Source organism: Oncorhynchus keta, chromosome 14 (genome assembly GCF_023373465.1).
Source record: "Oncorhynchus keta strain PuntledgeMale-10-30-2019 chromosome 14, Oket_V2, whole genome shotgun sequence".
Classification (NCBI taxonomy): Eukaryota; Metazoa; Chordata; class Actinopteri; order Salmoniformes; family Salmonidae; genus Oncorhynchus; species Oncorhynchus keta.
Genome location: NC_068434.1, coordinates 45,918,178 through 45,946,103, shown reverse-complemented (window position 1 = coordinate 45,946,103; position 27,926 = coordinate 45,918,178). Strand labels below are relative to the sequence as shown.

Below are 27,926 nucleotides of genomic sequence, written 5' to 3'. Positions count from 1 at the left end.
TATTTTTTTATTTATTTCACCTTTATTTAACCAGGTAGGCAAGTTGAGAACAAGTTCTCATTTACAATTGCAACCTGGCCAAGATAAAGCAAAGCAGTTTGACAGATACAACGACAGAGTTACACATGGAGTAAAACAAACATACAGTCAATAATACAGTATAAACAAGTCTATATACAATGTGAGCAAATTAGGTGAGAAGGGAGGTAAAGGCAAAAAAGGCCATGGTGGCAAAGTAAATACAATATAGCAAGTAAAACACTGGAATGGTAGTTTTGCAATGGAAGAATGTGCAAAGTAGAAACAAAAATAATGGGGTGCAAAGGAGCAAAATAAATAAATAAATTAAATACAGTTGGGAAAGAGGTAGTTGTTTGGGCTAAATTATAGGTGGGCTATGTACAGGTGCAGTAATCTGTAAGATGCTCCGACAGTTGGTGCTTAAAGCTAGTGAGGGAGATAAGTGTTTCCAGTTTCAGAGATTTTTGTAGTTCGTTCCAGTCATTGGCAGCAGAGAACTGGAAGGAGAGGCGGCCAAAGAAAGAATTGGTTTTGGGGGTGACTAGAGAGATATATACCTGACTAACAAATAGCCTACCAAAATGTTGGAAATTATAAGCAGAAACATATAGATTTTCACTTTATCACATACAGTGCATTCGGAAAGTGCCAAATGTATATAAAAAATCAAATAAAAACTTATGTACATAGGTATTCAGACCCTTTGTTATGAGACTCAAAATTGAGCTCAGGTGCATCCTGTTTCCATTGATCATCCTTGAGATGTTTCTACAAATTGATTGGAGTCCACCTGTGGTAAATTCAATTGATTGGACATGATTTGGAAAGGCACACACCTGTCTATATAAGGTCCCACAGTTGACAGTGCATGCCAGAGCAAAAGCCAAACCATGAGGTCAAAGTAATTGTCCGTAGAGCTCCGAGACAGGATTGTGTCGAGGCATAAATCTGGGGAAGGGTACCAAAAAAATGTATGCAGCATTGAAGGTCCCCAAGAACATTAATTCTTAAATGGAAGAAGTTCATAACCACCAAGACTCTTCCTAGAGCTGGCTGCCCGGCCAAACTGAGCAATCGGAGGAGAAGGGCCTTGGTCAGGAAGAACCCGATGTTCCTCTGTGGAGATGGGAGAAACTCCAGAAGGACAACCAACTCCACAGCACTCCACCAACCAGGCCTTTATGGTGGAGTGGCCAGACAGAAGCCACTCTTCAGTAAAAGGCACATGACAAAAGGAACCAAGATTGAACTCTGGCATGAATGCCAAGCGTCACATCTGGAGGAAACCTGGCACCATTCCTTCGGTGAAGCATGGTGCTGGCAGCATCTTGTTGTGGGGATGTTTTCCAGCGGCAGAGACTGGGAGACTAGTCAGTATCGAGGGGCGAAGATTCAACTTCCAACCGGACAATGACCCTAAGCACACAGCCAAGACAACACAGGAGTGGTTTCGGCACAAGTCTCTGAATGTCCTAGAGTGGCCCAACCAGAGCACAGACTTGAACCCGATCAAACATCTCTGGAGAGACCTGAAAATAGCTGTGTAGCGACACTTCCTGTTAGAGAAGAACAGGAGAAACTCCTCAAATACAGGTGTGCCAAAGCATGTAGCATCATACCGAAGAAGACTCAAGGCTGTAATCGCTGCCTAAGGTGTTTCAGCAAAGTAATGCGTAAAGGGCATGAATACATATGTTAATGTGATATTTCAGTTTTTTTATTTTATACATTTGCAAAAATGTCATTATGGGGTATTGTGTGTAGATTGATGACGAGAAAACTATTAAATCAATTTTAGAAAACATTACAAAATGTGGAAAAAGTCAATGAATACTTTCAGAATGCACTGTACATATCTTATCATGAGGGGCCATAGAGGGAGAAGAATCAGTGGTGTGGGAGAAGGGGATGCTCTGTATCATGCAGATAGCAGTGGTATTAATGCATATGAAATCATCAGGAAGATGAAGACACTGTACAACTATAGATGCGTACATCTGTGTTAAGATCCATCCCCAGAGCTCTGTAGTCTCTGTTTCTGTGTAATGTAAAAATGAGGCTGGCGTTGCAATCTGCTACAGATAGCTTTAGGCGCTGAGAGCATTGATTTTGTTTACAATAATCCTGGGAGACCTGCTAGCAGCAGTAGGGAGAGGTTGTGTTTAAACTGCTCTAAATGCAATGTTCTCACACAGGATTCCAGGCAGCCACAGCTCTGGTGTTTGTGTGTGTGCAGGCGTGCATGTGTACGGACATCTGTGTGTGCTTGTGCAAACACAGTCCGGGATGGAAACAACCATGTAGCCTACCACTCCCTCTCTCTAATGAGACCCATGCACACACACAAACTCACACAGCACAGCATGAGAAATTAAACCTGACATGTTAATTACTTCTTCTAATCAGGGACTGTCATGACAATGAGAGGCAGCCTGCATCCCAAACGGCACACTCTTGACCAGGTCCCATAGGACTCTGGTCAAAAGTAGTGCATTATGTAGGGAATTCAATGCCATTTGGGACACATCAGATACACTGTGCACAGTAAGTTGGGTTTGTATGTGTGCGTGGTGTCTGTGTCATTATCATTATTTCCAGGTTGTGTGTGTGTGTGCCTGCGTGAGAGAGAGACACACAATCATCACCAAGATACCACTTATTTCACTGCTTATCAAATCTAGCCTGAAAAGAATTCTGACTCTTTCTGTGAAACAAAATAATCTCTGTTGAACACAGTGTCTACAGTAGTACCCTTCTTATGCTACTAAGCCAAGCCAAATACTGGCTTGGTTTTTCATACACCACAGTTGCTGGAGCTCTGTTGAATAAGATATTGTGAAAAGAAAAGTGTGACCGCAGAACTGTTTGGTTCAGCACAATAGTGTGAAAAGCGTACAAGTGATAGCATTTTAATGAATAACAGCACACACTGAGATACCTGATGTAGGTAAAACATCTAGTTTTATAGTGGACAACAAATGCAAAATCCAGCTGATTTTGATGGGCTAGGACTGTGGCAGGGACTGTGCTGACCTAGATTCAGGGGAAAGCTGGTTCCACCATTGGGATGCCAGGACAGAGAAGAGATTTGACTGGGCTGAGCAGGTGCTATCTTCTTGTCAGTGTGGAAGGGCCAAGAGACAAGATGTGGCAGAACAGAGTACTCGGGTTGGTGTGGAGGGTTTGAGTATAGCTTGAAGGTAGGGAAGGGCAGTTCCTCTTGCTGCTCTGTAGGCAAGTACCATGGTCCTGGAGATTTGAATGGAAGCCAGTGGAGGAGCAGAGGAGTGGGGTGACATGGGAGAACTTGGGAAGGTCGAACACTAGGCGGGCTTTGGCGTTCTGGATAAATTTCAGGGTTTGATGGCACAAGCGGGGAGCACAGTCAACCATGAGTTGCAGTAGTCCAGAAGGGAGATGACAAGTGCCTGGATTAGGACCTGCGCTGCTTCCTTTGTGAGGTATGCTCATACTCCATGGATGTTGTAGAGCATGAACCGGCAGAGGCGAGTCACTGCTTTGATGTTTGCTGTTGCCCAGGGTCACGCCAAGGTTATTTGCACTCTGGGAGGGTGACACTGTGGAGTTGTCAACCGTGATGGAGAGGTCTTGGAGCGAATAGGCCTTCCCCAGGAGGAAAGGCAGCTCTGTCTTGTCGAGGTTGAACTTGAGGTGGTGGACTGACATGCAAGCTGAGATATCTGCAAGGCATGCAGAGATCCGTATCACATCCTGTGTGTCAGACGGGGGGGGGGGGACAGTAGTTGAGTGTCATCCACATAGCTATGATAGGAGAGACCATGGAAGGATATGACAGAGCCGAGTGGCTTGGTGTATGGAGAGAAAAGAGGGGAGGGCCTTGAACCGAGCCCTAGGGGATACCAGTAGTGAGAGTTTGGATGCAATCCAAGAGTGCAGAGCCTGAGACACCCAGCCCTGAGAGGGTGGAGAGAAGAATCTGATGGTTCATGGTGTCGAAGACAACAGATAGATCTAGGAGGATGAGAACGAAGGTGAGAGAGTCAGCTTTGGCAGTGCGGAAAGCCTCCGTGACACAGAAGAGAGCAGTCTCGATTAGGTGAGCTGTCTTAAAGCCTGATGGGCTAGGGTCAAAAAGATAATTCTGAGAGCAATGGCGAGAGAGTTGGTCAGACACAGCATGATCAAGTGTTTTGGAAAGAAAATAAAGGCATACCGGTCTGTAGTTTTTGACGTCAGAGTGGTCAAGTGTTGGTTGCTTGTGGAGGGGAGCAACTCTGGCCATTTTGAAGTCTGAGGGTCACTCAGCCACGAGCTGACTGCATGGAAAGAGAACAATGCAAGTCATGGGATGCAGAAAGGGAGGAGAGTAGGGTCGAAGAGGCAAAATCAGGAGGATTTAGAAGGGGAGAGAGTAGTGGGAGAGAGAAAGTAAAGTTGACGATGGCACTTGACCATCTGGGTAGGGGCTGAGTGGGTAAGGTTGGAGGGGAGGGAGACAGAAAAGGAAACAAAGTAGTGATCAGAGACCTGGATTAAGTTCCAGTGAGATTCGTAGGTGAACAGCCTCTAGTAAAGATGAGGTCAAGTGAATTGCCTGCCTTGTGAGTGTGAGGGAACTGGGAAAGGGTCGGGTCGAAAGAGGCGGAAAGAAAGGAATCGAAGGCAGACGTTGGGAGGTTGAAGTCGCCCGGAACGATGAGCCATCGGGAAATTAGTTTATCAAGGTGTCAATCTCATTGACGAACTCGCAAAGGGCACCTGGTGGGTGATAAATGACAAGTGACAGTGGCAGCATGGAATTCAAATGAAGAGATGGTGAGTGAGTGAGTGAGTGAGTGAGTGAGTGAGTAGCCCTGTGCCACAATCACAATGGGGGGGGGACAGTAGTTGAGTGTCATGAGAGAACACGTAGTTAGATGAAGAGAGATCAGCTGGAGTAGCAGTGTTCTCTGGGGTGATACATGTTTCTGTCAGGGCCAAAATGTATAGAGACTGAATGGTAGCATAGGCTGAGATCATCTCAGCATTCTTGACCACAGATCAGCAGTTCCAAACGGTGCCGATTAGAATGGTTGCATCCAAGGGGTGGGGAGCATCTGTAAAGCCTACAGGGAGAGGAGTGAACAGGTATATAAAGCACACACATAGTTGACAAAGCTACATAAGGGCAAAAGGAAATCTGAAAATAACCAGGTAAGGTAAGATACTCAAGTGAAAGAGTGGTGCGGAGCTTTCCTCTTTTTCCTTCCTCGGACAACTCAGCAGAACCGTCTTTGTTTAAGCAATGGGAACGCTGCTGACATGATTGCCACTTACAGCTGCCACTGAGAAAACAAGGGAGACTGAAATAATTGACACTAATTCCTAATTGCCTAGCATAGGAGAAACCACTCCCCCTCCAATACAGCCACTGATTACCAAAACAACAACCATCAGTTATTGCCCTGCCCCTTAATCCTGGTTGATGTGTCAGTAATCAGCTGCAAATTCGGAATAGTTAGCAATTCACACACTAGGTAGGCTACTGGGAAAGTAAAATACACTTAACGTAAAATACTGTACTAGAAAACAACAGATTAAGACAACAATTATACTTATCACTCCTGGGGATATCAGGAGTCCTTAAGATATAGAATTCACACAGGCAGGGATGACGGACACAAACATTCGTTATGGTGAGTTCAGGGATTCAAGTGCATTTTGGGGGAGATGTGATGAGTGTGTAGATGGATGCAAGGGTGTGTGTGTGTGAGTTATAAAGGTACAGTATGTGTGTGTCACCTTGTTGCAGCTCATTCTGAAGAGCGTGAAAACCAGCAGGTAGCAAGGGTAGATCGCTAGACAGCTGACCACTCCCACAGTGACATTCTCCCCATTCACCAGCCTTGACACCGCCATAGACCTACAATAGGACAACACAGTCAGTACTGTAAAATGTGCATACACACACACACACACACTTCTCTCCTTCTCCCTTTACTTGTTGTTCCTATTGGATATGATGCTAGACCACAAAGTGTTAGCTAGCAGGCTGAGCTGCAGCAGGTTCCCATAATGGTGGCCACACATGCATTTCACACTTAGCTCTCTATCTTTGTGTCCTGTAAAGGTAGAATACACACTTGACTTGAAGGGACATTGTTGAATTGTAATGTCTATTTACAATTTCCTATTGTAAAACATGTACGGTTCAATTTCGAAACGTAAAAATGTTTTACAACACGCAGCCAACAAGTGTTAGGGATGGGCATGAGTACTCATACTCGAACATCAGTATCCACTTGCAAAAAATCACGTTTTAAATACATAATACAAAATAATTGTAGAGTTCATACTATTTAGCTCAATTTAATAGCAATTGTCCATGTTGCGTTGTAAAATACAGGGATAACCCATTCAATCAGACACATTACAATTATGATGATGTTAACATTTCTATTTCGCCTCCCCAAACCTGCAGCTGTGGCTGGATTATTTGTTGGATTATTTAGACTGAAAATCATCTGGTTTGCATCCCATATTAGGAGCATACTGTATCGGACCATGTTGATAGCAAAGAAGAGAGGATGTGTACTGCCTTTCGCTAATGATTTGCTTGAAGGTTTGTTGGGGTGATGCGTTTTCAAGTTTTCTAACTAGCATAAAAACCAGAATAAAGCCCAGAGAAAAAGCACTTCGCTCCCTGTTAAAGAGGAATTTCACCCTGGGGGAATATGTGCTCGTTTTCATCATTTCTGAAGCATTTCTAGAAAAGTGAGATGTGTTTCATACAAAATTGTCCAGGAGGAAGGAAGGTCAGGGCTGTGCACCCTGACTAATACACCCTATGACTGCTTCCGGTATATTGACGGGGGGAGAGACGAGATCTAAAAATGTGGCATTTCGCAAAGGCTCTATGTTATACTGATCACACTATATGTTTTCTGGGGTGTAGATATGGCTGTCCTAGTTCGATAGAGCCGTTGACCAACTTGCCCATAAAATACACCTCTGCTGTTTTCAAATAGGATTTCAGAGATCACTGCCTCGTTGCCTGCATCCTTTATGGGTCCGCGGTCAAACGACCCCCCCCCACCCCCCTCATCATTGTCAAACGCTCCCTAAAACACTTCTGCGAGCAGGCCTTTTTAATCGACCTGGCCCGGGTATCCTGGAAGGTTATTGACCTCATCCCATCAGTTGATGATGCCTGGTTGTTCTTTGAAAGTAATTTCCTCACCATCTTAAATAAGCATGCCCCTTTCAAATAATATAGAACTAAGAACAGATATAGCCCTTGGTTCACTCCAGACCTGACTGCCCTCGACCAGCACAAAAACATCCAGTTGCGTACTGCATTAGCATTGAATAGCCCCCGCGATATACAACTTTTCAGGGAATTTAGGAACCAATACACACAGTAAGGAAAGCAAAGGCTAGCTTTTTCAAACAGAAATTTGCATCCGGTAGCTCTAACTCCAAATAGTTCTGGAACACTGTAAAGTCCATGGAGAAAAAGAGCACCACCTCCCAGCTGCCCACTGCACTGAGGCTCGGAAACACTGTCACCACCAATAAATCTACGATAATCATGAATTTCAATAAGCATTTCTCTACGGCTGGCCATGCTTTCCTCCTGGCTACCCCAACCCCGGCCAACAGCTCTGCACCCCCCACAGCTACTTGCCCAAGCCTCCCCAGCTTCTCCTTCCAGATAGCAGATGTTCTGAAAGAGCTGCAAAACGTGTAACCGTACAATTCAGCTGGGCAAATCAGCTAGACAAACTGGAACCTCTCTTCCTAAAATGATCCACCACCATTGTTGCAACGCCCATTTCTAATCTGTTCATCCTCTCTTTCGTATCACCCGAGATTCCAAAAGATTGGAAAGCTGTCGTGGTCATCCCCCTCTTTAAAGGTGGGTGACACTCTAGACCCAAACTGCTACAGACCTATATCCATCCTGCCCTGCCTTTCTAAAGTCTTCAAAAGCCAAGTTAACAAACAGATCACTGACAATTTCGAATCCCACTGTATCTTTTCCACTGTGCAATCTGGTTTACCAGCTGGTCATGGGTGCACCTCAGCCATGCTCAAGGTACAAAACAATATCATAACCGTCATCGATAGAAGACAGTACTGTGCAGCCGTCTTCATCAACCTGGCCAAGGCTTTCGACTCATGTCAATCACCATATTCTTATCGGCAGACTCAACAGCCTTGGTTTCTCAAATGACTGCCTTGCCTGGTTAACCAACTACTTCTCAGATAGCGTTCAGCAGGTCAAAATGGAGGGCCTGTTGTCTGGACCTCTGGCAGTCTCTATGGGGATACCACAGGGTTCACTTCTCGGGCCGACTCTTTTCTCTGTATATATCAATGATGTTGCTCTTGCGGCTGGTGATTCCTTGATCCACCTCTACGCAGACGACACCATTCTGTATACATCTGGCCCTTCTTTGGGCACTCTGTTATCAACTCTCCAAACAAGCTTCAATGCAATACAACACTCCTTCTGTGACCTCCAACTGGTCTTAAAAGCTAGTAAAACTAAATGCATGTTCTTCGATTGTTGCCCACACCCACGCGCCTGACTAGCATCACTACTCTGGACGGTTCTGAATTAGAATATGTGGACAACTACAAATACCTAGGTGTCTGGCTAGACTGTAAACTCTCCTTCCAGACTCACATTAAGCATCTCCAATCCAAAATGAAATCTAGAATCAGCTTCCTATTTTGCAACAAAGCCTCCTTCACTCATGCTGCCAAACATACCCTCGTAAAACTGACTATCCTACCAATCCTTGACTTCGGCAATGTCATTTACAAAAGAGTCTCCAACACTCTACTCAGCAAATTGGATGCAGTCTATCACAGTGCCATCCGTTTTGTCAACAAAGCCCCATATACTACCCACCACTACGACCTGTATGCTCTCGTGGGCTGGCCCTCACTACATATCCTTCGCCAGACCCACTGGCTCCAGGTCATCTATAAATCCTTGCAAGGTAAAGCTCCGCCTTATCTCAGCTTACTGGTCACGATAACAACACCCACCCGTAACACATGCTCCAGCAGGTATATCTCACTGGCCATCCACAAAGCCAACAACTCCTTTGGCCAGCTTTCCTTCCAGTGCTCTGCTGCCAATGACTGGAACAAATTGCAAAAATTGCTTAAATTGGAGACCCTCACTAACTTTAAGCATCAGCTATCTGAGCAGCTTACAGATCGCTACAGCTGTACATATCCCATCTGTAAATTGCCCACCCAACTACCTACCGAATCCCCATATTGTTTTATTTAGTTTTCTTGCTCTTTTGCACACCAGTATTTCTCCTTGCAAATCATCATCTGCACATCTATCACTTCAGTGTTAATTTGTTAAATTGTAATTACTTCGCTACTATGGCCTATTTATTGCCTTCCCTCCTTACTCCATTTGCACACACTGTATATAGATTTTTCTATTGTGTTATTGTCTGCACTTTTGCTTATCCTATGTGTAACTCTGTGTTTGTTTTTGTCACAATGCTTTGCTTTATCTTGGCCAGGTCGCAGTTGTAAATGAGAACTTGTTCTCAACTGGCCTACCTGGTTAAATAAAGGTGAAATAATTTTTTAAAAATTAAAATATATACAAGCAGACATTTATTCCAGTCACTGAAAAACTATAACTTGTGTTGGGAGCTAACATTTAGCTAACATTAGAAGCTAAGCTACAGCCGATGCCAGCACCAAGAGGGCAGATATCAAATACAGTGCCTAGCTAAGTACTTTTTCCTGCAAGCCACATAGCTAACTTTAGTTTATCTATTGAAACCCGTATTGTGTATACTACTGTGTTACATTTGGGGGAAATCAAATCATTTTTATGTGAAACATATCTTGTCTGGGAACGGGGTAGCGGAACCCCACGCCAACAGAACCCCTCGCCAACAGCCAATGAAATTGCAGGGCGCCAAATTCAATCAACAGACATCTCATAAATCACATTTCTCAAACATACAAGGATTAGGCACCATTTTAAAGATAACATTCTCATTAATCCAGCCACAGTGTCTGATTTCAAAAAGGCTTTCCAACGAAAGCTCCACAAACAATTGTTAGGTCACAACCAAGTCACAGAAAAACACAGCAATTTTTACAGCCAAAGACAGTTGTCACAAAAAGCAGAAACATAGATAAAATGAATCACTAGCCTTTGACGATCTTCATCAGATGACACTCATCGGACTTCATGTTACACAATACATGTATGTTTTATTCGATAAAGTGAATATTTATGTCCAAAAATCTCCTTTTACATTGGCACCTTATGTTCAGTAGTTCCAAAAACATGCAGTGATTTTGCAGTGACCTAAAAGCACGCTCCACTTTGTTTTTACAGTGCCTTGCGAAAGTATTCGGCCCCCTTGAACTTTGCGACCTTTTGCCACATTTCAGGCTTCAAACATAAAGATATAAAACTGTATTTTTTTTGTGAAGAATCAACAACAAGTGGGACACAATCATGAAGTGGAACGACATTTATTGGATATTTCAAACTTTTTTAACAAATAAACCGAAAAATTGGGCGTGCAAAATTATTATTGTGTTAGATCACCGCCAAGTCGAAAAAACACACAACCATTTTTCCAGCAAAAGATAGGAGTCACAAAAGCAGAAATATAGATAAAGTTCATCTCTAAGCTTTGATGGTCTTCATCAGATGACACTCATAGGACATCATGTTACACAATACATGTATGTTTTGTTCGATAATGTGCATATTTATATCCCGAAATCTCAGTTTACATTGGCGCCTTACGTGCCGTAATGGTTTGATTCCAAAAAGATCCGGTGATTTTAGCAGAAATACTCATAATAAACATTGATAAAGGATACTAGTGTTATTCACATAATTAAATATAGACTTCTCCTTAATGCAACTGCTGTGTCAGATTTCAAAAAAACTTTAAGGAAAAAGCATAATCTGAGAACGGCGCTCAGAACCCAAAACAGCCAGAGGAATAGCCGCCATTTTGGAATCAACAAAGTTAGAAACAACACCATAAATATTCACTTACCTTTGATGATCTTCATCAGAAGGCACTCCCAGGAATCCCAGTTTGACAATATATTACTGATGTGTTCCATAAAGTTCGATAATTTATGTCCAAATAACCACTTGTTGTTAGCATGTTCAGCCCAGTAAGGGAATACCCCCTGTATTGGACAAAAATGAATGGCATGTCATTGGCATCGGACAAACCATATACACATTGTCCAATACCACCCAATTCGGCGTTGATTCATCCAAAGTGTATTGCAAATGCCATATGGCAATTTCCAGTTGTAACACTTTAAAAATTCAACAGGTGGCGAATCCGCTCCACCTTGGTTTTTCATAATGGAAATGTAACCCAAGTCAACATCCAAAAGCAAAATTTGGAAAAAAAAATGATTTTTTTGTCAAAAACTTATCACCCCTTAAAAAAGTGCTTTCTGGGCCGTTTTTCGAAATTCTTTCGATTTTTTTTGTCAATTACACACGTATAAGAACTGTATTAACATACTTTTGTCCAATTTTATTGTCCTATTTTTTATTTATTTTTTTACATGCGCATAAGGAATATGTTTTGTCCATTTTCAGTATGATTTCATAGGAAGTCAAAAGTCAAAGTCAAAAGTCACTTTTTTGGGGGGCCAAATGCCATAAGAAATGGGCAGGTACCATCACGATGCTCAAAAATCCTGCAGAAATGCAAAATTGACTGGCCTGATGAACACAGGATGTCCTGGCAGTGATAGTTGCTCCTTTCCATCGCTCATTGTGTTGACTTCATCATGTCCATTTTGTGATGTTTTTTCACTGTTGGATCATATTGCAAGTGCACGTGCATTTGCAATATGGTTCAATGGGCATTTACCATAAGAAATTTGACATGCTCAAAAAATCCTGCAGAAATGCAAAGTTGACTGGCCAGATGAACTCGGGATGGCCTGGCAGTGATAGTTGCTCCTTTCCATCGCTCGTTGTGTTGACTTCATCATGTCCATTTTGTGATGTTTTTTCACTGTTGAATCATATTGCAAGTGCACGTGCATTTGCAATATGGTTCAATGGGCATTTACCATAAGAAATTTGACATGCTCAAAAATCCTGCAGAAATGCTAAATTGACTGGCCTGATGAACACAGGATGGCCTGGCAGTGATAGTCTCTCCTTTCCATCGCTCATTGTGTTGACTTCATCATGTCCATTTGGTGATGTTTTTTCACTGTTGAATCATATTGCAAATGCACGTGCATTGTTGTGCAACTGGTAACCCAAAAATAAAAATATGGTGATTTCATTATGTCCATTTGTTTATGTGTTCTTACTTTTGCAAAGTCACTGTGCATTTGCAATATGGTTCAATGGGCAGGTACCATCACAAATTTGTCATGCTATAAAAATCCTGCAGGAATGTGAAATTGACTGGCCCGATGAACTCGGGATGGCTGGGCAGTGATTCTGGTTCCTCTCAATCGCTCGTTAGGGTTGATTTCAGAATGTCACTTTGGTGATGGTACCTCACTGTTTAAACATATTGCAAATGGAGAAGAGTCACCAGCAAGTCACTGTCCATCAGTCAATTAGATATCATTCTGACACCAAACTGATACAAACTGACACTAAACCCACTTTTTCCAATTCGTTTAGTAGCCAACTATCACATACTTCAGAGCTGGCCCAAAATTCACAACGCCTTCGGTTCAAACCATAAAAAAAACATAAAACACATAGTTACGTTCTAGCTGCAGGTCCATTTCTTATGTTATGTGTAGGCTTCGCTGAGGCGACCCCAAATCCCAAGTTTCGGCACGATCGGTCATTTGGTGTCCGAGCAAAACCGAGCGGAACTCTAGCGGAACTCTAGGTCTGACGGTTCTTTAAAAGGTTAAAAGGTTCCAACAAGGTTAACTAATGCAGGGAGTGTATGTCTCTACGCACCCCAATGGGTCCCTACTTCCAAGCTGTGTGTGTGTGTGTGTGATTTAGTTTTTCTTTGAAATTTTATGGGAAAAATGACTGATTTACAGTTCATGGGGGTTGCCTAATCACATATATGAAGTTTTGGAAAGATCTGACTTTTTTAACCCCACGAAACAGCCCAAGAGACACCAATTATGGCACTTCCGGTTGGCACAGGAAGCTATAAGTCAACACATATCCTCACTGGGGTATGCTTTTACAGAATCCTGAGTTTTAAGTCCTTACGTTAAGAATTGACTGATTTACACAGGGTTGAATGCACTATGTCTATCAAACTGCAGGCAGGGTATGGATAAACACTTTTAGGGTGATTTTAACCACTTCCGGTTGGTCCAGGAAGCTTAGAATCAACACAGGTAGACCTCGTAGTGGCCTGATGGACTGTCATCGAAGAGAGGTTCATATGACATTCATAACCCACATAGGCTTCAGGTTGAATTTAGGGATGCAGGCAATGTATTCCTATGGGGAGAGAAGTCAACACCTTCTTTTAACTATTAAGGGTTAATGCCACACGGCCAAGGTTAGGCTTGCACGGATCGGGAGGACCTTAGGAATGTACCTAAGGTTGAATTGTGCTTCTCACCCTAACGGTTCTCTCTCTGTCACCCAAAAGCAAATTACGTTGTGGGGCAGGCTTCATTTTGGGCCTACTTTTCTAATGGTCGCTGCGCTTAGACCGAGCGAGCTACGGTCAAGCGGGATATCTCGTTGAACTCGGCATGGCCTAGAGCTTATGTTTATGCCATTGCGTGTTCTCTGTGTCTTTAAGCACCACACTTTTTAACTCCATCCTTGCTGTGTGTGTGTGAGAGAGCTTTTCTTTGACATCTGCTGGGAGAAATGACTGATTTACAGTTTAGGAGGGTTACCTAGTCACACATATGAAGTTTTAAAAATATGTGACTTTTTTAACCCTTCAAAACAGACAGTGTGACCCAATTAAAGGCACTTCCGGTTGGCACAGGAAGCTATAAGTAAACACATGTCTTGATTGACATAGCCACTTACAGAATCCTGAGTTTTAAGTCTTTAAGTTAAGAATTGACTGATCTACACAGGGTTGAATGCACTATGTCTATCAAACTGCAGGCAGTGTATGGATCAACACTGATAAGGTGATTTCAACCACTTCCGGTTGCTTCAGGAAGCTTAGAATTGGCACAGGTAGACCTCATAGTGATCTGATGGACTGTCATAGAAGACAGGTTCATTAGGCATTCATAACCCACATAGGCTTCAGGTTGAATTTAGAGGTGCAGGCAATGTATTCCTATGGGGAGAGAAGTCAATGCAAACTGTTTGATGTAAACACCTTCTTTTAACTATTAAGGGTTAATGCCACACGGCCAAGGTTAGGCTTGCACGGATCGGGAGGACCTTAGGAACGTCCCTGAGGTCGAATTGTGCTTCTCACCTTAACGGTTCTCTCACTGTCACCCAAAAGCAAATGACATTGAGGGCCAGCCTTCCTTTTGCGCCTTCTTTTTTTCAAGGTCGCTGTACTCAGAGCGAGCTACGGTCAAGCGGGGCTTCTCGTTGAACTCTGCATGGCCTAGAGAATATGGAAATGCCATTGTAGGCTTTGTGTGTCTTTAAGCACCGCACTTTGTCACTCCATCCTTGCTGTGTGTGTGTTTCTGTGTGTGTGTGTGAGAGAGAGAGCTTTTCTTTGACATCTGTTGGGAGAAATGACTGACTTACAGTTTATGGGGGTTGCCTAATCACACATGAAATTTTGAAAAGATCTGACCTTTTTAACCCTTGGAAAATGCCACTGTGGCACCATTTAAGGCACTTCCGGTTGGCACAGGAAGCTATATATAAACTCATATCCTGATTGGGGTATACCTTTACAGAATCCTGAGTTTTAAGTCTTTACGTTAAGAACTGAGTTATTTACGGAGGGTTTAGTGAGTGTGTGTTATTTCAGAAAATCATAGAAAATCACAGAAATCTCGCAGAGCTCCGCAGCACACTTTAAAAAGATTCGTAAGAACACCCTGCAACTGGATCTGTAACCGTTGAAAAAAAAACACCTATCCGTGAACATCATCAATCTGTCATTGTACGATTTCTCTTAAATGACGATAAATAAATGTCTGGTTCTTTTTTTATTGACACCGGAGGCTCCTTGACTTTGACGTGAAGTGGAAAAATAATTTCTCTATTTTCATTTTGGACCTTTAATCCCAGATAAATGGCCATAACTCAAAAACCGTTGAGGCCTAGACACCATCTTGTTCGAGGCCAACTGCCCATTATGCCAAACCTACGCTCACCGAGTTTCGGCTTCGAAATATTTTCCGTTTTTGAGATAAGGCCCCGTCGTGAATCGTGATGTTTTGTCCAATAGCAATATGATTGCTTATGCCCTATTGTGGGATTTTCCAGGACAGCAGAAAAATGACCAAAACTTGATTATTTTTGTAAAACGGAAACCGAATGTCCGACAAAGTTAATTTGTTGACTTCCCGGTAGGTCCGGCCCTGCCGCCGTCCGCGAATTTTACAAACGTTTTTGGACGTCTAGTAAGGGACCGTACATTTGCAATATGGACTTTCTCACTAACCATACAGCAACTGCCGAAATGTTCCCTTAAGGTATGTAATCCATCTTCATGAGGCGTGAGCATTTCATCCAGACAAAAACTCAATGTTCCGTTACAGTCCTTTAGAAACATGTCAAACGATGTATGGAATCAGTCGTTAGGATGTTTTTAACATAAAACATCAATAATGTTCCAACCGGAGAATTCCTTTGTCTTCAGAAAAGCACTGGAACGCAAGGTAACTCTGTCGGGAGCGCGAGTCATGAGACCGAGGCACTATGCCAGACCACTGACTCAAACAGGTCTTATGAGCCCCTCCTTTATAGTAGAATCCTCATTAAACTTTCAAAAGACAGTTAACATCTAGTGGAAGCCCTAGGAAGTGCAACCTCATCCATATCTCAATGTATACTCAGTAGGCAAAGCTTTGAAAAACTACAAACCTCAATGTCCCACTTCCTGGTTGGACTTTTCTCAGGTTTTCGCCTGTCATATGAGTTATGTTATACTCACAGACATCATTCAAACAGTTTTAGAAACTTCCGAGTGTTTTCTATCCAATACTAATAATAATATGCATATATTAGCATCTGGGACAGAGTAGGAGGCAGTTCACTCTGGGCACGCTATTCATCCAAAAGTGAAAATGCTGCCCCCTATCCCAAAAAGCTTAACTATTCTCTGTGGCACGTTTGAAGTAAGAAATCGTGAATGTATTTATGTGTGAAATGTTTTTGTTCGTCTTTGATCTCTGTAGGAACCAAGCCTTCTTGCAAAAGGGTTCGGATGTCCTTCTTCTTAGTTGTCTGTGGTCAATGACTTTTCATGTAGTCTGGAGCAGAACTAAAAGTTGGTGTTCCCTGCCAGTCATTCTGGAAGATTGGTCCTCTGAAGATAGGCTAATCAGCCGTGTCGATGATCCACAGTGGGGTAATGAGAGCAGCGTAGTAGATGATGGTCTGAAGAGAGTAATAGGATGGTCCTACTTGAATTCACTTTCCTTGATACTGTACTTAGGACAGCTAATCAGCTGTACCAGTGATTGTCTGAGGTGAGATTCTCACCTCTTCCTCCATGTGTTGTTATTCAGGATTTGGAACAATGTGGACATGAGCTGCAGCTCCTTGTCTCTCTGGTCTAAAGTAAGGTGAGTTTATTTCTTCACCTCGTGTTGAGGTTCAAAGTTTCAACCATTTCATGTAGCTAACGCCTCATGTTTCCTGGTCTAAAGGCTGATTTCTCTTCCAAGCCTTTATGCACTCTTGGTCAAAAGGGGCATTCCGTCATGCTGACAAGCTCTCTGACCTCATTATATGCTCAACGCATCGAATGAAACATCATACCTGTAATGGCCATACTTTCCAAGTTACAGTATTTCCTCCATAAGAATTTTAATGACATAACAAAATAATCAACCATATGACATTAGTTTTCCATATCTCCCCACTGACCATTCCCCACATTCTTTATGTTAGAATTATTGTTCCATTATCCACTTTTTGGACATTAGAGTTTTGGGTGGGCAAAAGTCTCTGGAGACAAAGGGACATTCCTTTAGCCCTTACTGGAGCGTAAAGAGTCTTCTCCTACTTAATTTACAACCGGCTGTGGAGGTGTGAAACCCCCCACCACCACCCACCCTTGTTCCACCACAAGAGTATGGTGGCACCTTAGTTGGGGAGGATGGTCTCGTGGTAAAGACTGGAGCGGAATCAGTGGAATGGTATCAAATACACCAAACATGGTTTCCATGTGTTTGATGCCATTCCATTCGCTCCGTTCCTTCCTCCCCTCAGCAGCCTCCTGTGTGTTCTACATGGTTTCATGCTGAGCCACGCTCGCTGCGTTTACAATTTCCAATTCTGATCTTTTTTCCACTAATTGGTCTTAATCACACCAGACAGTTTTCAGAACTGATCTGATTGGTCAAAAGAGCAATTAATGGAAAAAATATCAGAATTGGGCTGCCCGTGTAAACGCAGCCATAGTCCTTTATCAAGCTTCCGGATACACTGGCAAATATGTTCAGCATGGTGGGCTGGGGAAGCTGAGACTCTTTGTGCTTATGGTGCTGGGCTTGTCCTGTCTGCAGTGAACGGCCAGCTGGATAAGATTCTGCCTGAAAGTGGTGTAGGGCTTCTTAACCAACAAATGTTTGGTCCTCTTGCAGAACATTTGCTGGTACTGCATGTCTCCTGGAAAGACATAGTTGTGGTGTTAACATTTTACACTTTTTGTGGAAGGGACATAGGGCAACACTCCTTTGTTGGTAAAGGTATCACCGAAGTGGGACCGGCAAGCGTATTGTTTAGGGACAATGAGGGGACATTGGGAGCTGCTTTTGAGAGGAATGATCTGTCAACAAAGTGAATGGGCTGGGGGGGGCTAAAGAAGGTGTGAAAAGTCTCAGGAAGGCATTGTTGTGTATGGGAGATTGAGGAGAAATGGCACCTCAATCGCTCTCATGCACAACAGTACATTTAATGTACAAGCACAAGCTGCACAACCAAAACCCCCTTCCTCATCTCAAAGTGCTGTCTGTAAACATCCTTCATTCTTGTCAATAGTAGCCCTTGACAGGGAATTTTGTAGACATGTCTTTGTATTGTGTTTTGAGAATCTGCAGAGAGAAGAATGATGTGGTTGTGTCATTACTGTTGTAGTCTTGATTTTATACCTTTCAGTGTCCCTTGCTGGTTTCAGTCCCACAATGTTGTTGTGCTCTGTAAGATTCTGAACCAACTACAACAAAATACAGAACAATACACAATTGAACCACCCCACTAATTGTATTGATCTCCATTAGACTGGCTAGCTAAGCATACCTAAAATAAACATTTCAATATTGTCAGCTTGCTGTTAGCTAAATTGGCAGCAAGGAAACCAACTAACAAACCATCGACAATTTATACACATTCATCATTGCTACCAACACACAAACAGAGAGTGAGCTAGCTATATAAGGGAAAGCTCGGTTTGTTGTTTTGGAAAGTTTGTTGTTTTGGAATGTATTGAAAGTCATTAGAAAAAGTTTGGTTCATTGCTGGCTACCTTTTGAGTTTGGATCCCGCGACATGGTCAGCCTCAGTTGCTGGGACAGTTTCTATCTGTCCAGTGATCCTGTCCACCAAGGCCGGGTCTTAGGAGCTGCTTGGCGGAGCTGCTAGCTAGCTGCCTATCAAGCTTGCAGGGTTTTCTTGAGGGCTTAAACACAGGCCGCGACGCGGTTATCCATTGTGGCTGGGACCGCAGATTGTCCCGGGCTTGTGTCGGTCTACATCCCTGCTGTTTGTTTTCGTTGTTTCCAATCTTCCCTGCAACCTGCCCTACCTGGAACTGGGGGGAGTAACAGCGTGACCTACTGTACGTTGCTACTATGACAAATAAAGCCGGCAGGGGTACCGTTGAGGATCTTTTAAATGAACAAAAAAATAGTTATAGAAACAGTTGTTACAACAACCAGAAAATAGCTTCAAGTGTTGTGTCCAAATACTGGAGTAGTAAACTAATATTATTATTACTTTGAGCGGACCAAGTAATTGGGCATCACTCTAAAGCGGGAAGGTGGAATAAACGAGTCAGGAGTAGGTTTTCTTGATTGAACACAGTTCTCTATTGAGGGCATTTGGTCAACACAAACACTCCAACATAATCAATGAAAATCTTCCATGGAAAAACATACATCATCTTCTCCAGATGAAACAGGAACACAATAGGATTATCTTTAAACTACAACAAAAAGTCACGGGATTGTCACCGTCTTAGTGGTTCTTCCTGGATAGCTCCTCTCTCTCGGTGGCCATCTTCCAGAGATAGTTTCCCCCCTTTCTCTGCTGGTTCCATTCTCTCTCTTATAGGGGAAGGAGAGTATGTCATTAGTACCGTCAGCTGTGCTTAATTGCCTCTGGTTACTTTGTCTCCCATGCCTTGTTGGGCTACTATCCATGAGCCCAGCCTGCCCTCTGGTGGTCCTTCCACATTACGTTTATTTGTCAGGGACCATGTACAACATGACATTGCACCAGATTTAGCTAAATAGCTGATTTTCATATGTAGTCCCTGGGCAGAAAACAATTACCATTTAATACATCAATACAATCCTACAGATGAACACACTATTAATACAGTGCCTTTGGTATTCAGACCCTTGACTTTTCCACATTTTGTAAAGTTACAGCCTTGTTATAAATTGATAAAAAAAAATGTTTCCTCATCAATCTGTAGACTAAAGCCTCGAGTCTTCTTGGGTATGACATTAAAAGCTTGGCACACTTGTATTTGGGGAGTTTCTCCCATTCTTTTCTGCAGATCCTCTCAAGCTCTGTCAAGTTTGATGGGGAGCGTTGCTACACAGCTATTTTCAGGTCTCTCCAGAGATGTTCAATCTGGTTCAAGTCCGGGCTCTGGCTAAGCCACTCAAGGACATTCAGAGACTTATCCCGAAGCTACACCTGCGTTGTCTTGGCTGTGTGCTTAGGGTCATTGTCCTGTTGGAAGGTGAACCTTCACCCCAGTCTGAGGTCTTGAGCGCTCTGGAGCAGGTTCTCATCAAGGATCTCTGTACTTTTCTCCGTTCATCATTGTCTTGATCCTGACTAGTCTCACAGTCCCTGCCGCTGAAAAACATCTGCACAGCATGATGATGCCACCACCATGCTTCACCGTAGGGATGGTGCCAGGTTTCCTCCAGACATGACATTTTGCATTTAGGCCAAATAGTTAAATCTTGGTTTCATCAGACCAGAAAATCTTGTTTATGATGGTCAGAGAGTCTTTCGGTTCCTTTTGGCAACTCCAAGCAGGCTGTCATGTCCCTTTTATGCCTGATTGGTAATTGAGACCTGCTTTGGTTAGCATCCTGGTAATTAAAGTCGGATTATGATCTGATATTCCTGAAATAAAGTTGAATGATTTTGTCATCCTTTCTGGTTAGTTGCTGAATATCCGATCAATCTGAGGTTTTGAAGGCTGTGTGATTCTAGTTGGTCCATTCATCAATTGGGCAAAGTCATATTAACTAATGATTTCCTTGAGCTTTTTTCTAATTGATTTATCAGCCCAGTTTAAGTTAAAACCACCAAGTACAGGGTCTCTGAGTGGTACAGCAGTCTAAAGCACTGCATCACAGTTCAATTCCAGACAGTGTCGCAGCAAGCCGCACCCGGGATTCCCATGACGCAGCATACAATTGGCCCAGTGTCCTCCGGATTAGGGGAGGGTTTGGTCGGCCAGATGTCCTTGTCTCAACGCTCTCTATCGACTCCTTGTGGCAGGCGGGGTGCCTGGATGCTGACTTCGGTCACCAGTTGTACAGTGTTTCCTCCAACACATTGGTGTGGCTGGCTTCCGAATTAAGTGAGCAGTGTGTCAAGAAGCAGTGTGGCTTGGCAGGGTAGTGTTTCGGAGGACACATGGTTCTCAACCTTTGCATCTCCTGAGTCCGTATGGGAGTTGCAGCGATTAGACAAGACTCTAACTACCAATTGGATTTTGGGGAGAAAAATAACCAAATTTAAATGTAAAAAATAATTAAATCACCAAGTACAATTATTTATTTTCCAGTGGTGATGCTTCCTAAATTTAAATGACCCCTGAGCAATCTTTTTGGTTTCGCCTGAGGATCCCTTCTGCGTGTTTCATTGTTTGAAAGCGGTTAAGATTGTGTTTTTCGCTCTGGAACTCCCGATAATATTTATGGTGGGATTTAATGTTTTAAAATGGATGGTGCTTAGTGCATCTGATTTGTGGGCTAAAGTGTGTGCGTCTGAAGGAATATGGATATTCTGGTGGGGTAACTCTGCCACCGTTAACTGTAGTCCCACTGGTAGATGATTACCTTGATGAGCGGTGAGAACTCCCATCTGTCCACTGTGCTTGTACATTTGGTCGGCGCTATGGCTCGTCTACAGCTCGGCCGTTATTTAGAGAAGATTAATAAACTTGTTGGCTAGATTGATTTGGATGCATTGACAGGGTCAATGCTCTGGACTCCAACAACAACAACGCACTGATACAATGAGCAGTGCAAACACATAGGTTGTAAGAAAGGCTTTTTTTTTATCGCCATGATCTGCCTTTGCATTGTGTTTCGTTTGCAAAATGCCAAACTCCTCTCCATAAAGACCTTGAATTATATGCTGACCACACCGCCCGCGTAGTGTGCGCTCGTGTAGCAAAATAAATGTACATATACAGTGGGGCAAAAAAGTATTTAGTCAGCCACCAATTGTGCAAGTTCTCCCACTTAACCTTTTGCTCCTACCTGACACGCAGGCGTCCAATCTAGACATCTGGAAATGCAAATGCGCTATGCTAAATGCTAATAGTACTAGTTAAAACTCAAACGTTCATTAAAATACACATGCAGGGTATTGAATTAAAGCTACACTCGTTGTGAATCCAGGCAACAAGTCAGATTTTTAAAATGCTTTTCGGCGAAAGCATGAGAAGCTATCTGATAGCATGTAACACCCCAAAAGACCCGCAGCGGACGTAAACAAAATAATTAGCATAGTCGTCCGCACAAATAAAATATAAAACATTCATTACCTTTGACCATCTTCTTTGTTGGCACTCCTAGATGTCCCAAAATCACTATTGGGTATTTTTTTCGATTAAATCGGTCCATATATAGCCTAGATATCGATCTATGAAGACTGTGTGATAAACGGAAAAAAATAGCGTCTTATAACGTAACGTAATTTTTTTTAATTAAAAAAGTTGACGATAAACTTTCACAAAACACTTCGAAATACTTTTGTAATGCAACTTTAGGTATTAGTAAACGTTAATAAGCGATCAAATTGATCACAAGGTGAATTCTTTAGCTGTCCGTCTGGAAATATTGTCCGGGTAAATCTCAACCAAAATATCCGGTCGGAGACCGGAAGAAATGCGCTGCCTTGCGTCTGTTTGACCAAGAAACAAATAGTAGGCAAATGACAAGACTCTAGACAACGTGTGGAAGCTGTAGGTATTGCAACCTCAGCCCCATTAAATGTGGTTCACCTTTATCAATGGGTTCAAGTCGCGCATGGATATATTTTTCCATTTTCAGTGATCAGATTTTCCTGCACTTTTCCATGAAACGCACGTTCTGTTATAGTCACAGCCGTGATTTAACCAGTTTTATAAACGTCTGAGTGTTTTCTATCCACACATACTAATCATATGCATATACTAACTATATTCCTGGCATGAGCAGCAGGGCGCTGAAATGTTGCGCGATTTTTAACAGAATGTTCGAAAAAGTAGGGGGTAGGAGTAACAGGTTAAAAAGACGAGAGAGGCCTGTAATTATCATCATAGGTACACTTTAACTATGACAGACAAAATGAGGGGAAAAAATCCAGAAAAACACATTGTAGGATGTTTAATGAATTTATTTGCAAATTATGGTGGAAAATAAGTATTTGGTCAATAACAAAAGTTTCTCAATACTTTGTTATATACCCTTTGTTGGCAATGACAGAGGTCAAACGTTTTCTGTATGTCTTCACAAGGTTTTCACACACTGATGCTGGTATTTTGGCCCATTCCTCCATGCAGATCTCCTCTAGAGCAGTGAGGTTTGGGGGCTGTTGCTGGGCAACACAGACTTTCAACTCCCTCCAAAGATTTTCTATGGGGTTGAGATCTGGAGACTGGCTAGGCCACTCCAGGACCTTGAAATGCTTCTTACGAAGCCACTCCTTCGTTGCCCGGGCGGTGTGTTTGGGATCATTGTCATGCTGAAAGACCCAGCCACGTTTCATCTTCAATGCCCTTGCTGATGGGAGGAGGTTTTCACTCACGATACATGGCCCCATTCATTCTTTCCTTTACACGGAACAGTCGTCCTGGTCCCTTTGCAGAAAAACAGCCCCAAAGCATGATGTTTTCACCCCCATGCTTCACAGTGGGTATGGTGTTCTTTGGATGCAACTCAGCATTCTTTGTCCTCCAAACACGACGAGTTGAGTTTTTACCAAAAAGTTATATTTTGGTTTCATCTGACCGTATGATATTCTCCCAATCTTCTTCTGGATCATACAAATGCTCCCTAGCAAACTTCAGATGGGCCTGGACATGTACTGCCTTAAGCAGGGGGACACGTCTGGCACTGGCGGCGTAGTGTGTTACTGATGGTAGGCTTTGTTACTTTGGTCCCAGCTCTCTGCAGGTCATTCACTAGGTCCCCCTGTGTGGTTCTGGGATTTTTGCTCACCGTTCTTGTGATCATTTTGACCCCACGGGGTGAGATCTTGCGTAGAGCCCCAAATCGAGGGAGATTATCAGTGGTCTTGTATGTCTTCCATTTCCTAATAATTGCTCCCACAGTTGATTTCTTCAAACCAAGCTGCTTACCTATTGCAGATTCAGTCTTCCCAGCCTGGTGCAGGTCTACAATTTTGTTTCTGTTGTCCTTTGACAGCTCTTTGGTCTTGGCCATAGTGGAGTTTGGAGTGTGACTGTTTGAGATTGTGGACAGGTGTATTTAATACCAATAATAAGTTCAAACAGGTGCCATTAATACAGGTAACAAGTGGAGGACAGAGGAGCCTCTTAAAGCAAGCTAAAATTGTCAATGAATTAGCCAATGTAACCTGTGTCATGCTTACTACAGATGGATGGACAACCCAAGTCTACAGTGAGCTACTTAACAGTGAACAACCTGACCAGAGAGGTCCAGGACCTGAAGAACAGTTTGCAGTTCTCTCAGGGTCAGCTCGATGAGTTGAAACAGGAGAACGGCAAGATGATAGCAATCTGTAAGTCATTGAGAGAGGACATCAGTTCTGTGTGTGAAACCATGATAACAATGACGGATAAATCAGACCATCTCGAGTGACAATCAAGGAGGAACAACATTGTTGTGGATGGAATTGCCAAGCCTATGGTTTTGTAGCTTCAACCACACAGCACACACACACCAATTGATTAATGGACTGCTGAATGTATATTTTTTTCTCTTGCTGTGTTTGCTCTTTTCAGTATTATGTCTGTCTCTGATAAGCTACCCAGGAAAGGACTGAAAATAGCCCATATTAATATAGAAATACAGTTAATGAAATCAATAACTTCCTAACATCAGATAAGATTAATATATTAGCCATTACTGAGACTCACTTACATAATTAATTTAATGATACAGCAAAAGCAATATAACATTTATAGAAGAGACAGAAATGCTTATAGGGGAGGTGTTGCTGTATATATTCAGAGGCATATCCCTGTAATGCTTAGAGAAGATCTTATGTCAAGTGTTATTGAAGTGTTGTGGTTTCAGGTTTACTTGGAACATCTAAAGCCTTTTCTTTTGGGGTGTTGCTATAGGCCACCAAGTGCTAACAGTCAGTATCTCAATAATATGTGTAAAATGCTTGCTAGTGTATGTGATGTTATACAGAGGTCTACTTCTTAGGGTTCTGAATATTGACTGGTTTTCATCAAGCTGTCCGCTTAAGTTAAGAGGAAGCTTCTTACTGTAACCAGCACCTGTAATCTGGTTCAGGTCAGGGCCTAAAATAGTGTATAAGAGATCATACAAAAGCTTTTGCTGTGACTCTTATGATGTTAAAAATATTTGTTGGTCTGATGTGATTAATGAGGAGCATCCAGACGCAGCACTTGATGAATTTATGAAATTGCTTCTTCCAATTATTGATGACATGCACCCGTTAAGAAACTGACTGTTAGAACTGTTAAGGCTCCATGGATTGAAGAGTAATTTAAAAACTGTATGGTTGAAAGAGATGGGGCAAAAGGAGTGGCTAATAAGTCTGGCTGCACATCTGACTGGCCTGCTTACTGCAAACTGAGAAATCATGTGACTGAACTCAACAAAAATAAGAAGAAACTGTATTATGAAGCCAAGATCAATGACATAAAGAATGATGGGAAAAAAACTTTGAAGTACTTTAAATTAAATTATGGGCAGAAAGAACATCAGATGGCTTATTCATCATAAAACCATTTGAAGTCGCCAATTATTTTAATGATTACTTCATTGGAAAAGTGGGAAGACTTTGGCAGGAAATGCCAACAACGAACAGTGTGTCATCATAATCATACATAAAAAACTAATAATGAAAGAAAGGCATTGTAAGTTAGAATTTTAGTGTTGGTGAGGTGGTAAAATGATTGTTGTCGATCAATAATGACAAACTTCCTGGCATTGACCATTTAGATGGAAAGCTACTAAAGATGGTAGATGACTCTATAGCCACTCCTATCTGTAATAACTTTAATATGAGCCTAGAGGAAAGTCTTTGTCCTCATGCCTGGAGGGAAGCCAAAGTCATTCCGCAACCCAAGAGTAGTAAAGTGGCCTTTACTGGTTCTAACAGCAGACATATCCGCCTGCTGCCAGCTCTTAGCAAACTGTTGGAAAAAAAATAGGGTTTGACCAAAAACAATGCTATTTCTATGTACAAATTCACATCAGCCTTTGAGCATGCTTATATAAAAGGGCACTCAACATGTACTGCATGACACACATGATTGGTTGAAAGAAATTGATAATAAGAAGATTGTGGGAGCTCTATTATTAGATGTCAGTGCAGATGTTGATATTAATGACCATAACCTGTTGTTGAAAAAACTTGTCATAGCTTTTCAACCTCTGCCATATCGTGGATTCAGAGCTGTTTATCTAATATAATTCAGAGGGTTTTCTTTAATGGAAGCTTCTATAATGTCAAACATGTAAAGTGTGGTGTACCACAGGGCAGCTGTCTAGGCCTACTCTTATCTATTTTTACCAATGACCTGCCGCTGGCATTAAACAATGCATGTATGTCCATGTATGCTGATGTTTCAACCATATACGCATCAGCAACCACAGCTAATGAAGTCACTGAAACCTTTAACAGAGAATTGCAGTCTGTTTTGGAATGGGTGGCCAAAATGATGACAAACATTAGTGAAAAGCAAACATTTAAAAAAAAAATCAAATCTTGCCTGTAGAAGTTCTGAGATTACTGTGTGCTGGTCAAAAGTAAACAACCATTATTCAAGTTTGTGGACATGCCCTCTCTACCTAGCGGGCTGTATCCGCGTTCACTATGAATGCCAGATTTTCTGGTTCACTAAGAGCAGACAAATACACAGGGAATCAAACCTTCTCAATTGTACCAGTGAAAAGAAAATGTGTGAGTTTTAACTATTGGTTTGGATAGTTGTGATGTTAGTAATAAAAAGTTAAAGTTGTTAATATAGTAATGACTACATGCTGTGGCAGAGCCAGGGTGAAATTCCCCTTTAATGGACACACCCACAAACTCTGATATGTGGCATACGATGTGGTGCTGACTGTGGTGCAGCAGCTCTAGATTACAATGCCAGACCTCAAAGGAGCACGAAATACTTGAAATCAAATGGCAAAATGCATTAAAAAGCTACTGGCAAAGAGATGACTGTCCGGTCCCGACCAATGATGTACATAAACCAGCGTTTACCTTAAACTCGGTCCTCAGGGCCCCAAGGGGTGCAATTTAGTTTTTTTCTCTAACACTACACAGCTGATTCAAATGATCAAAGCTTGATGGTTACTTGACTATTTAAATCAGCTGTGTAGTGCTAGGGCAAAAAACAAAACAAGCACCCCTTGGGGTCCCGAGGACCGAGTTTGTGAAACCCTGACATAAACCCTTGATTGCTGATGCAATGTATTGGCCGCTGGTCAGCCATATTGGCACTCCACAGAAGTGTTAAATGTTAAATATCTCAAAGCTAAAATGACAGGTATTTAAGTATTTTCTGTTGTTGTAGTGTGGAAAGTAACACAAGAAAGGATTTGATATATTTTTTAGTTTTTGCATTTGGTTCACATAATATAATTTAAAAGTATATAATTGAAGTTGTCTGTAATATAATAAACAAATGTGACAAAAACAAATGAAGACATTCATAATGCAATAATATAGCTTCTGAAATACTTTTCAGAATGGTGGTGGAGTGCCACGAAGGAGGCGCGGGAGGCTTCAAACAGTGCCCCAGTCAGACATCTAGTGTATATATAAATCATTAGTCCCAACCCATGTTTTTACTAGCCTCGTGCCTGTGGGCCGTCGTTAATGTTGAGCCCTGGCTTGGATATATTTATTTATAAACTCTAAATAACTACGCATGGCTGGATAATGTGTCCCTAGCTAGCTAAACATGGCTGACTGAGCTGAGGTAGCTAGCTAGATAGCTAGCCTTAGTGATTCAAACGACACAGTTAACTAGCTAGCTAGATAATGCTATCAAAAACATATATTTATGGAAACTGTTTCTAATACCGACTCAAAATGTGGTAATCTTAATGTACTCACCCAATGCTGAAATGTTTGCTTAGACCACTGAATCGGACCAGAGAACCTGAAAAACAAAGATAAGATCAAATGT

At 42.3% G+C, this 27,926-nt stretch overlaps 1 long non-coding RNA gene across 1 annotated transcript; it reads right to left on the bottom strand.

Annotated features, from left to right (window-relative positions):
- On the bottom strand, window positions 1–27,910 carry LOC118393518 (uncharacterized). Its single transcript, XR_004827569.2, has 3 exons — window positions 27,854–27,910; window positions 5,785–5,905; window positions 1–5,327 (listed from the first exon to the last, which is right to left on the bottom strand). It is a non-coding gene; the product is annotated as an uncharacterized LOC118393518 (long non-coding RNA).
- Between the last annotated feature and the right edge of the window lie 16 nt (window positions 27,911–27,926).